Genomic DNA, 19,044 nt, shown 5'->3' with positions numbered 1-19,044 from the left:
ATGTGTGATGCCTTTCATTTTTATTCTTTTTGGTGGAGCCTTTAGGATTTTCTATGCATAAAATGTCTTCTGCCAAGAAACAGTTTAACTTCTTCCTTGCCATTTTGTTGTTGTATTGTTTTTGGCCACCCCATGGGATATGGAGTTTCTGGGCCAGAGTTCAGATATGAGCCACAGCCACAACCTAAGCCACAGCTGTGGCAATGCCGGATCTTTAACCCATCGTGCTGGATCCTTAACCCACCTGTGTCCCAGTGCTCTAGAGACGTCACTGATCCCATTGTGCCACAGCAGGAACTCGTTCCTTTCCATTTTTTATACCTTTTATTTATGTTCCTTGCCTCTTTGTTCTAGAAAGGGCTTCTAGTGCTCTGATGAATAGGAGTGATGAGATTAGATACCCTTGTCTCATTCCTGATCTTAGAGGAGAAGCTTTCACTATAGAGTATATTAACTGTAGGCTTATCATATATGGCTTTATTATGTTTAGGTACATTTCTTCCATATGTAATTTGTTGAGTGTTTATCATGAACAGATGTTAAGTTTTGTCAAATACTTTTTCTGCATCTATAAAGATGATATGATTTTTTTCTCTAATTCTTTTAATATGATGTGTCACGTTAATTGATTTGTATGTGTTGAAGCATCTGTACATCTCAGACATAAATCTCATTTGATTATAATGAATGAACCTTTTAATATACTGCTGAATTTGGTTTCCTAGTATTTTATTCAGGATTTTTGCATCTATGTTCATCAGGGACATTGGTTTCCTTTTTTGGTGCTGTCCTTTTCTGGCTTTGGCCAGGGCAGTGCTAGCCTATTAAAATGAGTTTGAAAGTATTTCCTTCCTTTCAATATTTTATAAGAGTTTGAGAAGGATTGGCATTAATTCTTTCAATGTTTGGTAGGATTCATCAGTGAAGTTATCTGAATGTGGACTTGCCTCTTGGGAGGATTTTGATTACTGATTCCATCTCTGTTGAGATTTTATGTTTAATGATTGAGTCTTGTTAGGTTGCATGTTTCTAGGAATTTACCCATTTCTTCTACATTGTATAATTTTTTTCTGTATAATTGTTCATATTAGTCTCTGATGATCCTTTGTATTTCTCTGGTGTCAGTTATAATGTCTCTTATTTCTTTTTTTATATAATGGTTTTTATTTTTTTTCATTATAGCTGGCTTACAGCGTTCTGTCAATTTTTTGCTGTATAGCATGGTGATCCAGTTACATATACATATATAGATTCTTTTTTCTTACATTATCATGCTCCATCATAAGTGACTAGGCATAGTTCCCAGTGCTACACGGCGGGATCTCATTGCTTAACCATTCCAAAGACAATAGTCTGCATCTATTAACCACAAGTTCCCAATCTATCCCACTCCCTCCCCCTTCCCCTTAGCAACCACAAGTCTATTCTCCAAGTCCATGATTTTCTTTTTTGTGGAAAGGTTCATTTGTGCTGTATATTAGATTCCAGATGTAAGTGATATATCATATAGTATTTGTCTTTCTCTTTCTGACATACTTCACTTAGTGTGAGAGTCTCTAGTTCCATCCATGTTGCTACAAATGGCATTATTTTGTTCTTTTTTATGGCTGAGTGTATATATACCACATCTTCCTAATCCAATTGTCTGTCAATGGACATTTGGGTTGTTTCCATGTCTTGGCTATTGTGAATAGTGCTGCAATTAGCGTATGGGTGCATGTGTCTTTTTCAAGGAAAGTTTTGTCCAGATATATGCCCAAGAGTGGGATTGCTGGGTCATATGGTTGTTCTATGAAGAGTTTTCTAAGGTAGCTTCATATTGTTTTCCATAGTGGTTGTACCAACTTACATTCCCACCACAGTGCAGGAGGGTTCCCTTTTCTCCACACCCTCTCCAGCATTTGTTATTTGTGGACTTATTAATGATGGTGATTCTGACTGTTGTGAGGTGGTATCTCATGTAGTTTTGATTTGCATTTCTCTAATAATCAGAGATGTTGAGCATTGTTTCAAGTGCTTGTTGGCCATCTATATATCTTCCTTGGAGAAATGTCTATTTAGGTCTTTTGCCTATTTTTCAATTGGGTTGTTGGCTTTTTTGCTGTTGAGTTGTATAAGTTGTTTGTATATTTTAGAGATTAAGCACTTATCAGTTGCATCACTTGAAACTATTTTCTCCCATGCTGTAAGTTGTCTTTTTGTTTTCTTTTTGGTTTCCTTTACTGTACAAAAGCTTATCAGTGTGATTAGATCCCATTGGTTTATTTTTGCTTTTATTTCTGTTGCTTTGAGAGATTGACCTGAGAAAACATTTGTAAGGTTGATGTCAGATCCTCTTTTATTTCTGATTTTATTTATTTGAATCCTCTCTTCTTGGTAAGATTTGTCAATTTTGTTTGTTTTCTAAAAGCCAGCTTTTAGTTTCTTTAATGTCTTCTCTTTTTTTTTTTTTTTTTTTTTTTTTTGCCTGTTTCATTTATTTCTACCCTAATCTTTATGTCCTTCCTGCTACTAATTTTGGGCTCATTTTTTTCTTCTTTTTTAGTTCCTTAAGGTGTAGAGTTACACTGTTTATTTGGGAGATTTCTTGCTTTTTAATGTAGACATCTGTTGCTTCTAAAAACTTCCCTCTTAGACTGTTTTTGGTGTGTCCATAAAATTTGGTATGTTGTGTTTTTATTTGTTTGTCTCAAGATGCTTTTTTATTTCCCTTTAACCTCTTTGATCCATTGCTTGTTCAATAAAGTGTTGTTTAATATCCATGTCTTCATGAATATTCCAGTTTTCCACTTGTTACTGTTTTCTCCATTCATGCCATTGTGATCAGAGAAGATACTTGGTATTATTTCAGTCTTCTCAGATATAAGACTTGTTTTGTGGCTTAGCATATGGTCTATCCTAGAAAATGGTTTTTGTGCATATTAGAAGTATGTGTATCCTGTCGTTGTCAAGTAGAATGTTTTACATATATTTATATATATATATATATATATATATATATATATATATATATGTGTGTGTGTGTGTGTGTGTGTGTGTGTCTGTCAGGTCCATCTGGTATTGTTCAAATCTACTACTTCCTTATTGTTTCTCTGCATAATCTCTCCATTGATGGAAGTGGAGTATTAAAGTCCCCTACTATATGGTGTTTCTATCTCTCCCTTTAGTTCTGTTTATATTTGCTTTATATATTTAGATACTTTTATGTTGGGTACATATATATTTATAAATGTTATATCCTTTTGTTGGATTGATCCCTTATCATTTTGAAATGACCTTCTTTGTCTCTTATTACAGTCTTTGTCTTAAAAGTCTGTCTTGTCAGTTGTAAGTATAGCTATCCCCTGCTTTCTTTTATTTTCCATTTGCATGGAATATTCTTTTTCCATCCTTACATCTGAAGGATGCCTTATGTAGAAATGAAATTGCCCTAGCTCGTGTTTGTCTCCCCAAATTTTTGTGATTGTCCAAGCAACCTACATTATTTTTAGTGGCTCCCTCTAGTTGAGGGATCTGCCAAGACTTGTCTGTGCCCCAATGGGAGGATCTCAGTCAGCATCTACATTCAGCCTGATTGGAACTCAGATCCTCAGGCAGCAGCTTTTAAAATATGCAAGTATGTGCAGTCCTATGGGACTGTGAGTATAAACCCCACTGGGCACCAGGGCCAGGTGATCTAGAGGTGTCCCAGCACAGAAGCTGCAAAAATTATGGTGCCAGACAAGTGTACAAGCTCCTTTCTGGGAGATACTGGTGACATAAAGTGAGGCAGAGGAAGAACACAAAGATGTGCACTAGCCTTTATTCTAAGAGAACATCTTAATAGGATCCTAGATGCCTGCCCCTCAAGCCAAAGCTCCAGGAGAAGCAAAATAGGCCTCTTTTTTGAGAAAAACTGGGAGTCTCTTCCAGTCTGCTGTCTGCACTGTGCCCTGGGGGTGGTAGGTGCTCAAGAACTGTCTCTAATTGTTACAGTCAAGTGGGACCCAGAAACACAAGCCCCACTCTACTCGCCACTACACCATGCAATCATGGGGCATTCCCTGGGCTGCAGCCACAAAAAAACGAAGCACCCACTATAAAATAATAGGGTTCCAGATGCATGTAAAATCTCCCCCCTGGGAGATACTGGCCCTTTGGAGCATGCAGAGGGAGGGGAGGAAGTTAGTACTCGTCCTCTAAGGCCTCTGAAGAAAATTATAAGTCAGCCCTTAGATGCACATTTAATAAGAAGCCTGACCCTCAGGCCAAAGCTTTGAAGATAAACTAATAGGCCTCTTTCACAGAAAGACTGAGTGCCTCAATCTGTTGCCTCTCTGCTGTGCCTTGGGGTATAGCCGGTTTAGAACTCTTTTATCTGTTGTTACAGTCCTGCAGGACCTGCAAGCATAAATCCCACTAGCCACCATAGCCAGGCAACCTAGAGTTGTCCCCTGGGTGACAGTAGCAAAAATTGTGGCACAAAATGAAGCTATGTAAGCTCCTTTCTATAAGATACTGGCAAGCTGGAGCAAGGCTGAGGAAGAGTGCAGAGATGGCAGCTGTCATCCTCTATCTTTGAAAAATACCTTAGTAAAGCCTTGATGTGGGTTAAATTAGGTACCTTTCCCTTCAGGCAGGTGCTTTAAGATAAGCACATAAGCCTCTTTCACAGAAGGTCTGGGAGCTTTTCAATCAGCTGCCTCCATGCTGGGTAGGCCCTGGGGTAGGTGAGTACATTTGATCCAGAACTGTTTCTCAGTTTGCTAAAGGCTTGTTGACCTCATGAAGTCAAGCCCTGTTGGCTTTCAAAGCCAGGTTTTTGAAGGGCTCATCTCTCAGGTACAGTTTTTAAATATTGGGGTACCAAATGTGGGGTTCAAACTCTTCATTCCTCAGGGAGAAGCTTGGGCTTTGTGAGATTCCTTCCAATTGTGGACTGCTGAGCCAAGGGTGGGGTTTATTGCAAGATTGTGTCTCAGCCTCTCCTACCTGCATTGATGTGGGGTTTTTCTTGTTCACCTGATATGTAGCTGTTTATCTGCTAGTTTTAGTTTTTTCCAGAGGAAATTGTTGCATGTGTAGCTGTATGTCTGTGAGAGGAGGTGAGTTCAGGATCCTCCTGCATTGCCATCTTGAACTAAAAACCAGACATAGCTTTTTGGAGACAAAAATTCAACCCGCTCCATCTCTGTTCTGGCCTCTATTCTTTCTGACGAGAAGTCAGTAGTCATTCAATTTTGTCCTCCTGTATGTAATTTGTCACTTTTTCTCTGGTTGTTTTCAAGATTTTTTTTTTCTTAACTTTGGCTGAAGCAGTTTGACTGTGATATAGCTGGGCATGGTTTTCTTCATATTTATTCTGCTTAAGATCTGCTGACCTTGAAATCTGTAAACTTATATCTTTTACCAGATTTAAAGCAGTATCAATCATTTCTGCAAATATTTTTCTGCCTTGTCACTCTCTCTCCTCCTGGATATTGTCCTGCAGATCCCTGAGTTTCTGTTCACTTTTTTTTTTTTTTTTTTTTTTTTTGACCACACCTGTGGCATGTAGAAGTTCCCAGGCCAGGGATCAAACCAGCACCACAGCAGCAACCTGACCCACTACAGTGACAACACCAGATCCTTAACCTGCTGAGTCACCAGGGAACTCCTCTGTTCATGTTTTCATTATTTTTTTTTTCTCTTATGATTGGGTAATTTCTTTTACTGATTCTTTCCTCTGTCACATGCATTGTGCTATTAACTCCAGCCAGTGAATTTTTTTTTTCTTTTTTCTTTATTTGGTCTTTTTTAGGGCCACACCCTCAATATATGGAAGTTCCCAGGGTAGGGGTCAAGGAGTTCCTGTTGTGGTACAGTGGACACAAATCTGACTAGTATTCATAAGATAGTGGTTCAATCCCTGGCCTTGCCCAGTGGGTCAGGGATCCAGCATTGCCATGAGCTGTGGTGTAGGTCACAGATGCAGCTCGGATATGATGTTGCTGTGGCTGTGGCTGTGGCCAGCAGTTGTAGTGCCAATTGGACCCCTAGCCTGGGAACCTCCATTTGCCATGGGTACAGCCCTAAAAAGCAAAAAAAAAAAGGTATGCTTGTCCAGGCTAGGGGTCAAATTGGGGCTGCAGCTGCTGGCCTCTGCCACAGCAACTCCAGAATCAAGCCACATCTGTGACTTACACCACAGCTTGCAGCAACGCCTGATCCTTTAACCACTAAGCAAGGCTAGGGATCAAATCCATATCCATATGGATACTAGCTGGGTTCTTAACCCACTGAGCCACAACAGGAACTCCCCAACCAGTGAATTTTTTATTTAAAATTTGTATTTTTTTTTCATTTAGGAGTGCCAGTTGTGGCATAGTGGAAATGAATCCGATCAGTAACCATGAGGTTGCGGTTTTGATCCCTGGCCTCGCCCAGTAGGTTAAGGATCCAGTGTTGTCGTGAGCTGTGGTGTAGAACACACGCAGCTTGGATCCTGTGTTGCTGTGGCTGTCTTGTAAGCCAGCAGCTGTAGCTCTGACTGGACCCCTAGCCTGGGAACCTCCATATGCCATGGGTACGGCCCTAAAAAGAAAAAAAGAAAAAAAAAGTATTTTTTCAATTTTAGAATTTTTTTTAATGTATGTGCAGCTTCTGTTTTTCTGCTCTATTCTCCTCATTCTTCATTCATTGCAAACTTATTTTCCTTTATACCATTCAGTAATATTATAATAGTTTATCATCTTTGTCTACAAATTTCAACATCTGGTCACCTTAAAATTGGTCTCCATATGAGTTCCTTTTGTGGCTCAGTAATAGCAAATCTGACTATTATTCATGACGACACAAGTTTGGTCCCTGGCCTCACTCAGTGGGTTAAGGATCCAGCGTGGCCATGAGCGGTGTAGGTTGCAGACATGGCTTGGATCTGGCATTGCTGTGGCTGTGGTGTAGGCCAGCAGCTACAGCTTTGATTCAGCCCCTAGCCTGGGAACCTCTGTATGCCAAGGGTGCGGCCCTAAAAATGCCAAAAAAAGAAAAGTCTCCATGGACTGTCTTTTCTCCAGAGAGTAGGTCACATTTCCCTGTTGCTTTGTATGTTAAGTAATTTGGGGCAGTATCCTGGATGTTATAAAGGCCACATTGTAGAGACTTTGCAGCCACATAATTGTCCTAAAGTTTGTTCTCTAGTCTTTAAGTCCAAAAAGACTGAGAATTTTCGGAGTTCCTGTCATGGCACAGTGGTTAACGAATCCGACTAGGAACCATGAGGTTTTGGGTTCGATCCCTATCCTTTCTCAGTGGGTTAAGGATCCAGTGTTGCTGTGAGCTGTGGTGTAGGTTGCAGACGCGGCTCACATCCTGCATTGCTGTGGCTCTGGCGTAGGTCGGCGGCTATAGCTCCGATTGGACCCCTAGCATGGGAACCTCCATATGCCGCAGGAGCAGCCCTAGAAAAGGCAAAAAGACAAAATAAATAAATAAATAAAAGACTGAGAATTTTCTTTCAAAGTGTGAGCTGCCTTGTATAGCACCAACTGCACCCTGCCTTCAAGCTAAAAGCCAGAAAAATTGAAAATGCACGTCATGCTATTCTCTTCTTTCAAATATGTCTCTGCCATTTACTCTTCACTGTCTTCAGGTAGTCATTTGTTTTGTTTTTGTTTTCCATTTGTCCAGAGTTTATAGTTGTTATCTGTGGGAACATGAGATTTATTTATCACTCAGCCATACCAGGGTACACTCAAGTTTGTTCCTCCTCCGTCAGCGGGTATAGAAAACCTTCCTCTCCCTCTGAAGCCATAGTATTAGCTGAAGGAGAGACATTAATGGGGCTCAAAATGGGTAGCCTATTAAATAATTCAGTAAATGGGTTGATCGTATTGGGTTAGTTTTGGTGTGGTGTCATTAGGGTTTTCTATACATATTATGTCATCTATATATAGTGACCATTTTACTTTCTCTTCGAATTCAGATATCATTTATTTCTTTTATTTCTTTTTCTTTCTTTGTTTTTTGTTTTGTTTTGTTTTTTCTCTGATTCCTGTGGGTATCACCTCCAATCCTATGTTGAATAAATGTAGTAAGAGTGGATATACCTGTCTTGTTCCAGACTTTCGCAGGAAGGCTTTCAGCTTTTCTCCAGTGCGTATTATATTGGCAGTGGGCTTGTCATAAATGGCTTTTATTATGTTGAGATATGTTTCCTCTGTATCCACTTTGGTAAGAGTTTTTGTCATGAATGGATATTGAAATTTGTCAGATGCTTTTTCTGCATCTATTGAGATGTGGTTTTTGACTTTTGTTAATGTGGTTATTACATTGATTGGTTTGCATATGTGAACCATCCTTGTGAACTTGGGATGAATCCTACTTGTTTGTGGTATATGATCTTTTTTATGTGTTGTGGGATTCAGTTTGCTGTGATGTTATTGAGAATTTTTTTCATCTATATTCATCAAAGATGTTCGCTGATAATTTTTTTGGGGTAGTATCTTAGTCTGGTTTTGGTATTAGGACGATGGTGGCTTCGTAGAATGTCTTTGGGAGTGTTTCATCTCCTTCAGTCTTTTGAAAGAGCTTAAGAAGGATCGGTGTAATTTCTTCTTTGTATGTTTGGTAGAATTCACCTGTGAAGCCATCTGGTCCCTGACCTCTGTTTTTAGGAAGTTTTTTTAAATTACGTATTTCATTTCATTTCTAGTGATTGGTTCGTTCAGATGATCTGTTTCTTCTTGAGTCAGTTTCAGTGGGCTATATGTTTCTAGAAGGTTGTCCATTTCTTCTCTAAGTTTTCAGCTTTATTGGTATTTAATTGTTCGTAGTACTCTCAATTTTTTTTTTTTTTTTTACATTTCTGTAATACCAATCTAGTTTTCTCCTTTCTCATTTCTTACTTTATTTGGGTTCTCTCTCTCTTCCTTTTGGTGAGTCTGGCCACGTCTTGGTAATTTTATCAATTTTGTTTACCCTTTCAAAGAATCAGCTCTTGGTTTTATTGGTTTTTAATCTCTGTTTTATTGATTTCCTCTCTGATCTTTATGATATTCTTCCTTCTGCTGACTTTAAGCTTTGTTCTTTTTCTAATTCTCTTAGATGTTAGGTTAAGTTTAGTTGAAATTTTTCTTGTTTTTTGAGGGAGGCCTGTATCACCATGAACTTCTAAGAACTGCTTTCTCCACATCCCGTAGAATTCATGTGGTTGTATTTTCATTGTCATTTGTCTCAAAGTATCTTTTAGTTTCCTTTTTGATTTCCTCATTGACCTATTGGGTTTTGGGGGGTTTTTTTTAGTAGCGTGTTGTTTAATCTCCAGATAGTCAGTTTTTTCTCATTTCTTTTCCTGTGGTTGATTTCTAGTTTCATGCCATTGTGGTCAGAGAAGCTTGAAATAATTTCTGTCTTAAATTTGTTGAGGTTAGTTTTGTATGTCAGTGTGTGATCAGTCCTAGAGAATACTCCATGCACTCTTGAAAAGAATGTATATTCTCGTTTTTTTGGGATGTAACATACTGAAAATATCAATAAAGTCTAATTGTTCTATTGTGCCATTTAGGGTCTCTGTTACCTTATTGATTTTCCTCCAGAAGATCTGTCCATTGATGTGGGTGGGGTGTTAAAGTCTCCTACTATTACTGTATTCCCATTGATTTCTCCATTTATGGAGTTACCGTTGTGGCACAGTGGCTAACAAATCTGACTAGGAACCACGAGGTTGCGAGTTCAATCCCTGGCCTCGCTCAGTGGGTTAAGGATCCGGCATTGCCATGAGCTGTGGTGTAGGTTGCAGACGCGGCTTGGATCTGGTGTTGCTGTGGCTCTGGTGTAGGCCCAGTGGCTACAGCTCCAATTAGACCCCTAGCCTGGGAACCTCCATATGCCACCAGAGCGGCCCTAGGAAAGGCAAAAAAAAAAAAAAAAAAAAAAAAAAATCTCCATTTATGTCTGTTGTTGTTTGTTTTATATATTTGGCTGCTCCTATATTAGGGGCATATATGTTGACAAGTGTAATATCCTCTTCTTGAATTGATCCTTTTATCTTTATTTTTCTTTTTGGCCTTAATTTTAAGGTCTACTTCTTCTTCTTTTTTTTTTTTTTTTTTTTGGTCTTTTGTCCTTTTAGGGCCGCACCTGTTGCATATGGAAGTTCCCAGGCTAGGGATCTAATCGGAGCTGTTGCCCCAGCCTACACCAGAGCCACAGCAACACCAGATCCAAGCCATGTCTGCAACCTACACCACAGCTTACAGCAACACCAGATCCTTAACCCACTGAGCAAGGCCAGGGATTGAACCCGCAACCTCATGGTTCCTAGTCGAATTCATTTCCATTGCACCACGATGGGAACTCCAAGGTCTACTTTTTCTGATATGAGTATTGCAAATCCTGCTTTCTTGTCATTTCCATTTGCATGAAATATCTTTTTCCATCCCTTCACTTTCAATTTATATGTGTCCTTTGCCCTAAGGTAGGTCTCTTGTAGGCAGCATACTGTAGGCTCTTGATTTTTTTAATCCAGTCTGTGCCACTCTGTGTCTTTTTATTGAGCATTCAGTTCATTGACATTTAAGGTAGTTTTGATAAATATTTATTTTTGCTATTTTATACCTTGTTTTCCAGTTGATTCTATGTTTCTCCTTTGTTCCTTTCTTTTTGTGGTTGGATGATTTACTTTAGGCTTGTGTCCTCTGTTTTTTGGTTTTTGTGATCTATTCTTTGTTTTTGATTTGAGATTGCCCTGTTTTTCAAGTATGTTCACCCCTTTCTATATCTGCTTGCTTTAGACTGATAGTGATATAGACTCAAACATAATCTAAAAGAGTCTAGATTTTCTTATTCTCCTTCCCCACGTTTTAGGATTTTGATATCCTTCTTTACACCTTCATGTATATCCTTTTTACTTTTGATGTTCCTTGTATTTTTCATCACTTCCACAAATAGGTTTTTCTTTTTTTCATCTGTATACTGACTTTTTTAAGTGATTACTTTCCAACTGTGATGTCTTCCATCATATATCTTCTTAACTTATTTCCTATTTAGAGGAAATCTTTCAGTATTTCTTTTAGGATAGGTGTAGTATTGCTGTATTCTTTTAGCTTTTGTTTGAGAAATTCTTTATTTCTCCTTGTATTTAATTAATTTATTTATTTGTTTTCTTTTTAGGACAGCATATGGAAGTTCCCAGGCTAGGGGTCAAATCAGAGCTGCAGCTCTCAGGCAGGCTATGCCACAGCCGCAGCAACAGGGGATCCAAGCCATGTCTGCAACCTACACCACAGCTCACAGCAATGCCAGATTCTTAACTCAGTGAACAAGGCCAGGGATCAAACCTACATCTGCATGGATACTAGTCAGGTTCCTAGTCTGCTGAGCCTCAGTGGGAACTCCTCTCCTATTTTAAATGATAATCTTGCTGGGTATTCTATGTTGCAAATTTTTCCTTTTTAGAACTCTGAATATATCTTGCCACGCCCTCTGGCCTGTGGTGTTTTTGTAGAGAAATCAACTGATAGCCTTATGGGGGTTCCATTATAATTAACTTTTTGTTTTTTATGACTTCATCTGCAGCATACGGAAGTTTCCAGGCTAAGTGTCAAATCAGAGCTGTGTCTGCCAGCCTTTGCTATAGCCATATCAACACGGGATCTGACCAAATCTGCAACCTACACCACAGCTCACAGCAATGCCAGATCGTTAATCCACTGAGCAAGGCCAGAGATTGAACCCACATCCTCGTGGATCCTAGTCGGGTTTTTTACCACAGAACCATAATGGAAACTCCCTATAATTAGCTCTTTGTTTTTCTTGTGCTACCTTTAAAATCCTCTAGTTATCTTTAACTTTTGCCATTTTTATTGTATATGTCTTGGTGTACATCTGTTTGGGTTCAACTTGTTTGGGGTCCTTTGTGATTCCTGTATTTCAATATCTGTTACCTTCTTTTGCTTTGGAACATTTTCAGCTGTGATTTCTTCAAATACATTTTTGATCCCCTTTTTCTCCTCCTTCTGGAATCCCTAATATGTGTAGATTGGCATGCTTTATATTATCCCATAGATCTGTCTTTCTCTCTCTCTCTCTCTCTCTCTTTTTTTTTTTTTTTTTTTTTTTTTTTTGCTTTTTAGGGCCGCACTCATAGCATATGGAGGTTCCCAAGCTAGGGGTCTAATCAGAGCTACAGCTGCTGGCCTACTCCACAGCCACATCTGCGACCTACACCACAGCTCATGGCAACACCAGATCCTTAACCCACTGAGTGAGGCCAGGGATTAAACCCACAGCCTCATGGTTGCTAGTTGGATTCATTTCTGCTGCACATAGTGGGAACTCCTATCCCGTAGATCTCTTATATCACTTCATTTGTTTTTATTTGGCTTTCTGTCTGCTTATATTTTTCTTACTCTTTGAATTTAGGGAAAACAATTATCTGCTGTGGACTTAGAGGGCTATTTATATGCAGGAACCAGGTATCCCTGGTTACCTTGTGAGGGCTTACTATTTTTTCGGTGTGAGAGCTTCTTTTGGTTTGGATGCTTGGTGTCTCTTTCCTTAGGGTGTGCAGGCCATTATCTCCTTGATGGAGGTATGCAGGTACACAGCCTGCACATTCTTCCATGGAGCTGAGGACAGTGGCAGGTGTCTGCAGGCAACGCTTGTTTGTTGGGCCCTTGGCAGTGGTGGCGACCCTTGGGGAGGTGGGGGCTGAAGGCCACTCCTGGTTGCAGGGCCCTCTGTAATGGCAGTGACCCTTGGGGAGGTGGGGGCAGCTCCCAGAGCCCTTGGCAATGGCTTTGATGGGGTGTGTGTGTTCCCAAGGAGGTGGAGGCAACAAGCCATGCTCACAGAAAGACGTTCCTATGGCAGTCCCCCCAGCCCATTCTCTCGCACTCCCCAACAGTGGCACCTTGCTTCTCTGACAGGCCCAGACCTCCTCCCATCCTCCCTTAGCTGTGGCACACTCCTCCCTATTCCCTTCAGGCTGTTTCCATACAGCCTACCCTAGTCCTTTCCCTAGAACTGACCTCCAAAGTTCAAGCCTCTGTGCCCAGCCCCTGCCCGGGTGTATCAGGGTGGTGATACCAATCATCTGTGCGGTTTGCTCTCTGCTTTGCCTCCTCTGACCAGCTGCTACATTTTTCTTTGAGGCTTTGAGCCTCCCCTCTGTCCTGTCTGATCTCCTCACCAGTTAGGTGGCCTCCTAAGGAGCATCTGAAGAAAAAAAAGCATCCTTTTTTTCTCTTCTCTCTCTCTTTCTTCCTTTGGTTCTGCCCTTTTTGAAAATCTGCAGTACTCTGTAGTGTTTAGTAGATACTCCGTGCAAATTATTCTACAAGTAGTGGTTTGTTTTTTGTGCTTGTGGGAGAAGGTGAGCTCCAGGTCCTACTCCTCCACCATATTGATCCAGCCTTTGGGTTTTTTTTTCTTTTAATTCAAGTATGGTTGGTGTATAATGTTATATAGGTTACAGATGTTTAATAGAGTGATTCACAATTTTTAAAGATTTTACTCCACTTATAGGTACTATGAAATCTTTGCTGTATTCATTATGTTGTACACCTTCGAGGCTGTCTCACACCCAATAGTTTGTACCTCCAACACTCCCACTTTTATATTGCCCCTCGGTTTCCTTCCCGCCTCTAGTAACTACTAGTTTGTTCTCTATATCTGTGAGTCTGCTTCTTTTTTGGTTTTATTCACTAGTTTTTGGTATTTTTAGATTCCATGTATAAGTGATTTCATATAGTGTTAGTCTTTCTCTGACCTATTTCACTTAGCATCATGCCCTCCAAGTCCATCCATATTGCTGCAAATAGCAGAATTTAATTCTTTTTTATGGCTGAGTAGTATTCTGTGTGTATGTGTGTACTACATCTTCGTTATTCATCTGTTACTGGACACTGAGGTTGCTTCCATTATCTTGTCCATTATAAATAATTCTGGGCCATATGTCAGTTCTATTTTTCGTTTTTTGAAAAACCTCCATACTGTTCTCCGCAACGGCTCCACCAACTTACGTTCCCACCCACAGTGTAGGAGGCTTCTCTTTTCTCCACCTCCTCACCAGCATTTGGTATTTGTGCTCTTTTTGATAGCCACTATGACAGGTATGAGGTGATAGCTCGTGGTGGTTTCGTCTGCATTTCCGTGGTGATTAGCCGTGTTGAGCATCTCTTCCTGTGCCTGTTGGCCATCTGCATTTCCTCTTTGGAAAAATGTCTGTTAGGTTTTTCTGACTGTTTTTTAATCAGGCTGTTTTGGAGTTTGGGGGTTTTTATTTTTGTTTTTGTTTTGATGTTGAGTTGTGTGAGCTGTTTATCAGTGTTGGATATTAACCCTTTACTGATCAATATCATTTGCGAATATTTGAAACACAAGGAATCAAGTGGTGCAGTTGGTGAGCGTCAGCCCAGCCATACCCGTCTTTTTCACTTCAAGCTTCGGAGTCTGGTTCAGACTTGAGCTGCGTGAGAAAAAGTTTAAATCAAATGTGAAAGTAAAACTTGGTAATTAGACTTGACCCAATTTTAACTTTAGAAAAGCTGTGATATTTGCCAGAGCTTTTATCACCAAGGCAGGAGAAAATACAAAGGATAGTTATGTGAAAGAATAAGGTTCCTCATAAACAGAAAATAAACCAAAATGTCTAACTGTATAATAGTGGTCAAATAGATTATATAACTTCACAAGTGGGTAGGTTATTTAGCCATTTAACACTGTGTTTCCAGAAGTTCCTGCTATGGCGCAGTGGGTTAAAAATCCAATTGCAGCAGCTTGGGTCACGGCAGAGGCTCAGGTTCCATCCCTGGCCTGGTGCAGTGGGTTAAAGGATCTAGTGTCAGCTTCAATCCCTAGCCTGGGAATTTCCATATACTCTGAGTACAGCCATAAAAAAATAATAATATCTGCTAAAACTATGTTTCCAGAGAACTATTAGTGATGTTAAAATAAAAAAGGAAAAAGTCGGGATATAAATCTATAATATGAGAATTCCCATCTCTTACCTGGATTACTGTAAAGGCCCTACTTATCACTTTTCTGCTGCTTCAGTATGTTTTTTCTGCTGCAGCTAGTCACCTGTCTACAACAGAAAGCTGATGTCACACATGGCCTTCGGGATAAAAAAAAAAAAAATCTCTATTTCTTTTCATAGTTTACTTATCTCTCTCTGGTCCTGCCTGTCTCTCCTACTGCATTTTTCTCAACGATCCACTTCGTACCCTATTTTCAAATGCTTATCTCCAGCCCAGATATTTCCTCCAAGCTCCAGATACATATAGACAATAACATCCCCCTTTGGTGTGTCATAGGCACCTCAAATTTAACATATGCAAAATTAGGTGCTCTTTTTTGGAGTTCTAACTTTCAAACTGAACCTCTGGTCCCTCCCTTCAACACACCAAATGTTGTCCTGTGCTGATCTTTTCTAATTCAGTAAATGATCCCTCTACCTACCCAGTCAACTAAAGCCAGAAATTTAGGAATCACCATTGAGTTTCAGCTCCTTTCTAACTTCTCTTTGCACGTGGACCCTCTTGGCCTCTGATCCCTCACTACATCCATGTATTTCAGCCTCTTAAGTTCCATTTCTAACTGGTTGTTCTCTAACCCTAGCCCCAGTTCACATTACTAAGAGAGAGATTCCGATTGACTCAGCTTTATCCCTACTAGTTTTTTGATGTCCTGAAGGAAGGGTCAGCCTATCTTGTTGGTTCTGTTGTTTTTCATAGTTTTTCAGCAGGTTCCCTCACTTTTGGAATTGGTAAGAAAAAGGTTTTGCACCTTTTTTTAAAGCCTCATCCGGAGTGAGAAGACATGGCCAAGTAGAGGTAGGAAGGATAAAGCTTCAAACTGATATAAATGGTTGATGAAGGCTTCTGACATGTCCGCTGTTACGCCTGAACACTGAGTATTTCACGTCAGTTATTTTTGTTTTATGTCTAGACTTTTTACTTTTTTTTTTCTTCAATGAAAGCTTTCTTGAGATATTCACATACCACAAAATTCACCCTTTTAAATAAGTATCCAGGCATATCTAGGTAATTTTGTGAGTTCAGTTTTCAGACCACTGCAATAAAGTATGATAGTAATGTGAGTCATATGATGTTTACGGCTTCCCAGTGCAAATACAAGTTATGTTTACACTATACTGTCATCTGCTAAGTGTGCAATAGCATTATGTCTCAAAATGCTTTTAATTAAGCTGTAATTTAAAATACTTTCTTGGTGAAAATGCAAAAACAATTACAGTAGTAACATCTGAGATCATTGATCTCAGATCCCTGAATATAATAATAATGAAATTTTATGAAATATTGTGAGAATTACCCAAATGTGACACAGAGACAGGAGGTGAGCAAAATGCTGTAGGAAGGATGGCTCCGATAGACTTGGTCTGTGCGGGGCTGCCACAGACCTTCAGGTTGTGAAAAACACGGTGTCTGCAAAACGCAGTAAAACAGGGTATGCCTGTACAATCAGTGGGATTTTTTTTTTTCTTTTCGTATATTCAGAGTTATGCAACCATTTCTGCTACCTACTTTTAGAACACTTAGTTCCTTTTTAAACTTTTGTTTTTAGCTCTCTGCTGACAATTTCAAATCACATTCTTTCTCTCTCCTCAAACATAGTAAGCATTGTGGTTTATGCTCCGATTACTCCAGTAACTCACATGCCTGTTGGTCTGCTGCTGATGTTCATTGCTTCTGCCAGCTTTAGCTTTAGTCATTTCCTGTGCGCCTAGTTACTTTTTAATTGTGTGCTAGATGGGGTTTTTTGTAAAATTGTTTTCAAAGGGCACCTGTGAGCACTAGCAATCCTGCATCACCCCAGGCCAGTTTTTAGGGGTTGTAATTATTTGAAGAGAACTGCAGACCCCATGAGGCCTGTCCCCATCAGGCTCAGTGTTATTCATGGGTATAGCCTTTCAGGCCTCTGCAACGGGAAAGTTTTCATTTGGGTCCCTTCCACCCTGCCCTTATGAGGCCCTGGCCTCTAATCCTTGTGTTCTTAGGAGGCCCTAGGAGGTTTTCAGAAGCTCAGACACACACGTTTCTGTTACCCACTCTGGGATCATCAAATGCTCCCAGGGTAAAACACCAGCATCGTCTCTCTGGCTCTCCGTCCTTGCGTGAATCTTGGCCTGATAGTTCTTCACTATCTTGTATGCCTGCAAGTAGATGTATTTAGTATTTTTGTCCAGATTTTCTAATTGTCCTCAGTGTGAGGACTGATCCGGATAACCTAATCTGCCATCACTGAAAATGAAAGTTCTTTCAGTTTCGTTTTTAACTGAAGACATACTTGTTAGCCAGACCTAGTGAACCTACCTCTGGTAGCACAGTGAGTTCATATACATCCAGACTACAGCCCCCAGACCCCCACTGCTCCCTTCATAGAACCTTTATGGCATAGGGAGCTCAGACTGGGTATCTCAGTGCTGCAGCCTGATGGGTTCTGGGTGCTAAGGGGTTAGCTAAGGCCTTACCCCTGCCTTCATGAAGCCTGCAGTCTGCCCTTTCTTTCCTAAAGCGTCCAACCTTTATGGGCCATTGTTCCCATTCAAAAGCGTCTCTGTCCTCAGCTGCTCTCTTAAATTGCTATAATTTGTCATGATTTCAACTTTCCTTCCTCTGAGTAAACTCTTTCCCAGCCTTCTTACTGTTCTTGCAGCAATAAAGGTCAGTCTGAACCCAGCATTCAGGTCTCACCCTGTCCTTCTCTCAACCTCATGGCCCATAAAACACTCACCCTCAACCATTGCCCCATCTCTGAATGCATGTGGTTTGGCACATACTGCTTTGTCCTCCTAGACTTAGCATCACCTCCACTGAGAAGTCTTCCCTGATTCTCCCAGGCTACGTCAGCCTGAATTGATATTCTGCTTCTCCAGGTCTGTTTCCTTAGTGGGACAAACATTTTGAAGCCAGTGTCAATGTTTTTATTTCATCATCTCTAGCACTTGGTACTTAAGAGGTGTCAGTAAATATGGAATGATCTCATTTCCCAAGTCCCACCCGTTCCCTAATTCATGGTCTTTTCTGCCAGTCTCATGAATCTTTCTCCCCAGGCACCTCCATCATTTTTCTAGCCCTTAATGGAAGGCATGCCAGCTGCTTATTTGCCTCCATCACCCCCAGACACAGGGAGTTCAGTGGGGCGCTGTAATTGTGGGGCGCCACCTGCTGGTGGGAAGGTTTCTTGGACAGTGATTCAGGACTGCAGATAGAAGGGGTCCTTAACCTTAAGGTGTTCTTTGTAGATCCACTTCTCAGAATAACATTTTCAGATGCACAGGATAAAGCGCATAGATCACAAGTAAAACTTTGGAGTTCCCATCGTAGCTCAGTGGTTAACAAACCCAGCTAGTGTCCATGAGGACACGGGTCTGATCCCTGGCCTTGCTCATTGGGTTTAAGGATCTGTGGTGTAAGCTGGCAGCTGCAGCTCTGATTTGACCCCTAGCCTGGGAACCTCCATGTGCCACGGGTGTGGCCCTAAAAAGACAAAAAACAAAACAAAACAAGATTACAAGTAAAACCAGTAATAATGAAATAGAGGTATCAAAATATTAGAAAAATTGTATTTTATTTAGATGTAATATATGTTATATATATATTGCTCATTAAATAACAAGATCTGGCAATAGGTTCAATAACTACTATAATTTCAAAATAATGAACGAAAATGATAATTGGGAGATGTCTGCAATAGCTGTAATGTGAGATGAAATCTCTGTGATTTGTACTGCTGATAACATTAGAGTTTGGTGCCTGTGCGCATAAAGGAAATGCTGATTTTCACTTAGAGGTTGGTGAAACTAAAGACCAAATCTTTCCCATCCATATACAAAGAGTCCCTGAGTACCCATGGATCTCGTGTGTGTGTGTATGTGTGTGTGTGAAGAAGGACCCTGGACTGCAGGTTAAGAACCCCGGAATGGGGTTTTAGATGTATGGTTGAAACGTTTAAATATGGCAGAGATGGTAGCTAGGGGTTAAGTGTGTGTGTGTGACTCTTGCTGAGTGTATGGGGCACAGTTGGCAGGAGAGAAGTCGGGGAGAGAGTCCACCTTCGAAT

The sequence above is a fragment of the Sus scrofa genome, chromosome 16, assembly GCF_054392235.1.
Source record: "Sus scrofa isolate SSC_HxYL_T2T_F1_AM1 chromosome 16, Sscrofa_HxYL_maternal_Yorkshire_Landrace_v2.0, whole genome shotgun sequence".
NCBI classification, from domain to species: domain Eukaryota; kingdom Metazoa; phylum Chordata; class Mammalia; order Artiodactyla; family Suidae; genus Sus; species Sus scrofa.
The sequence above is the reverse complement of the archived record's forward strand: the minus strand, read 5'-3'. Positions refer to the sequence as shown.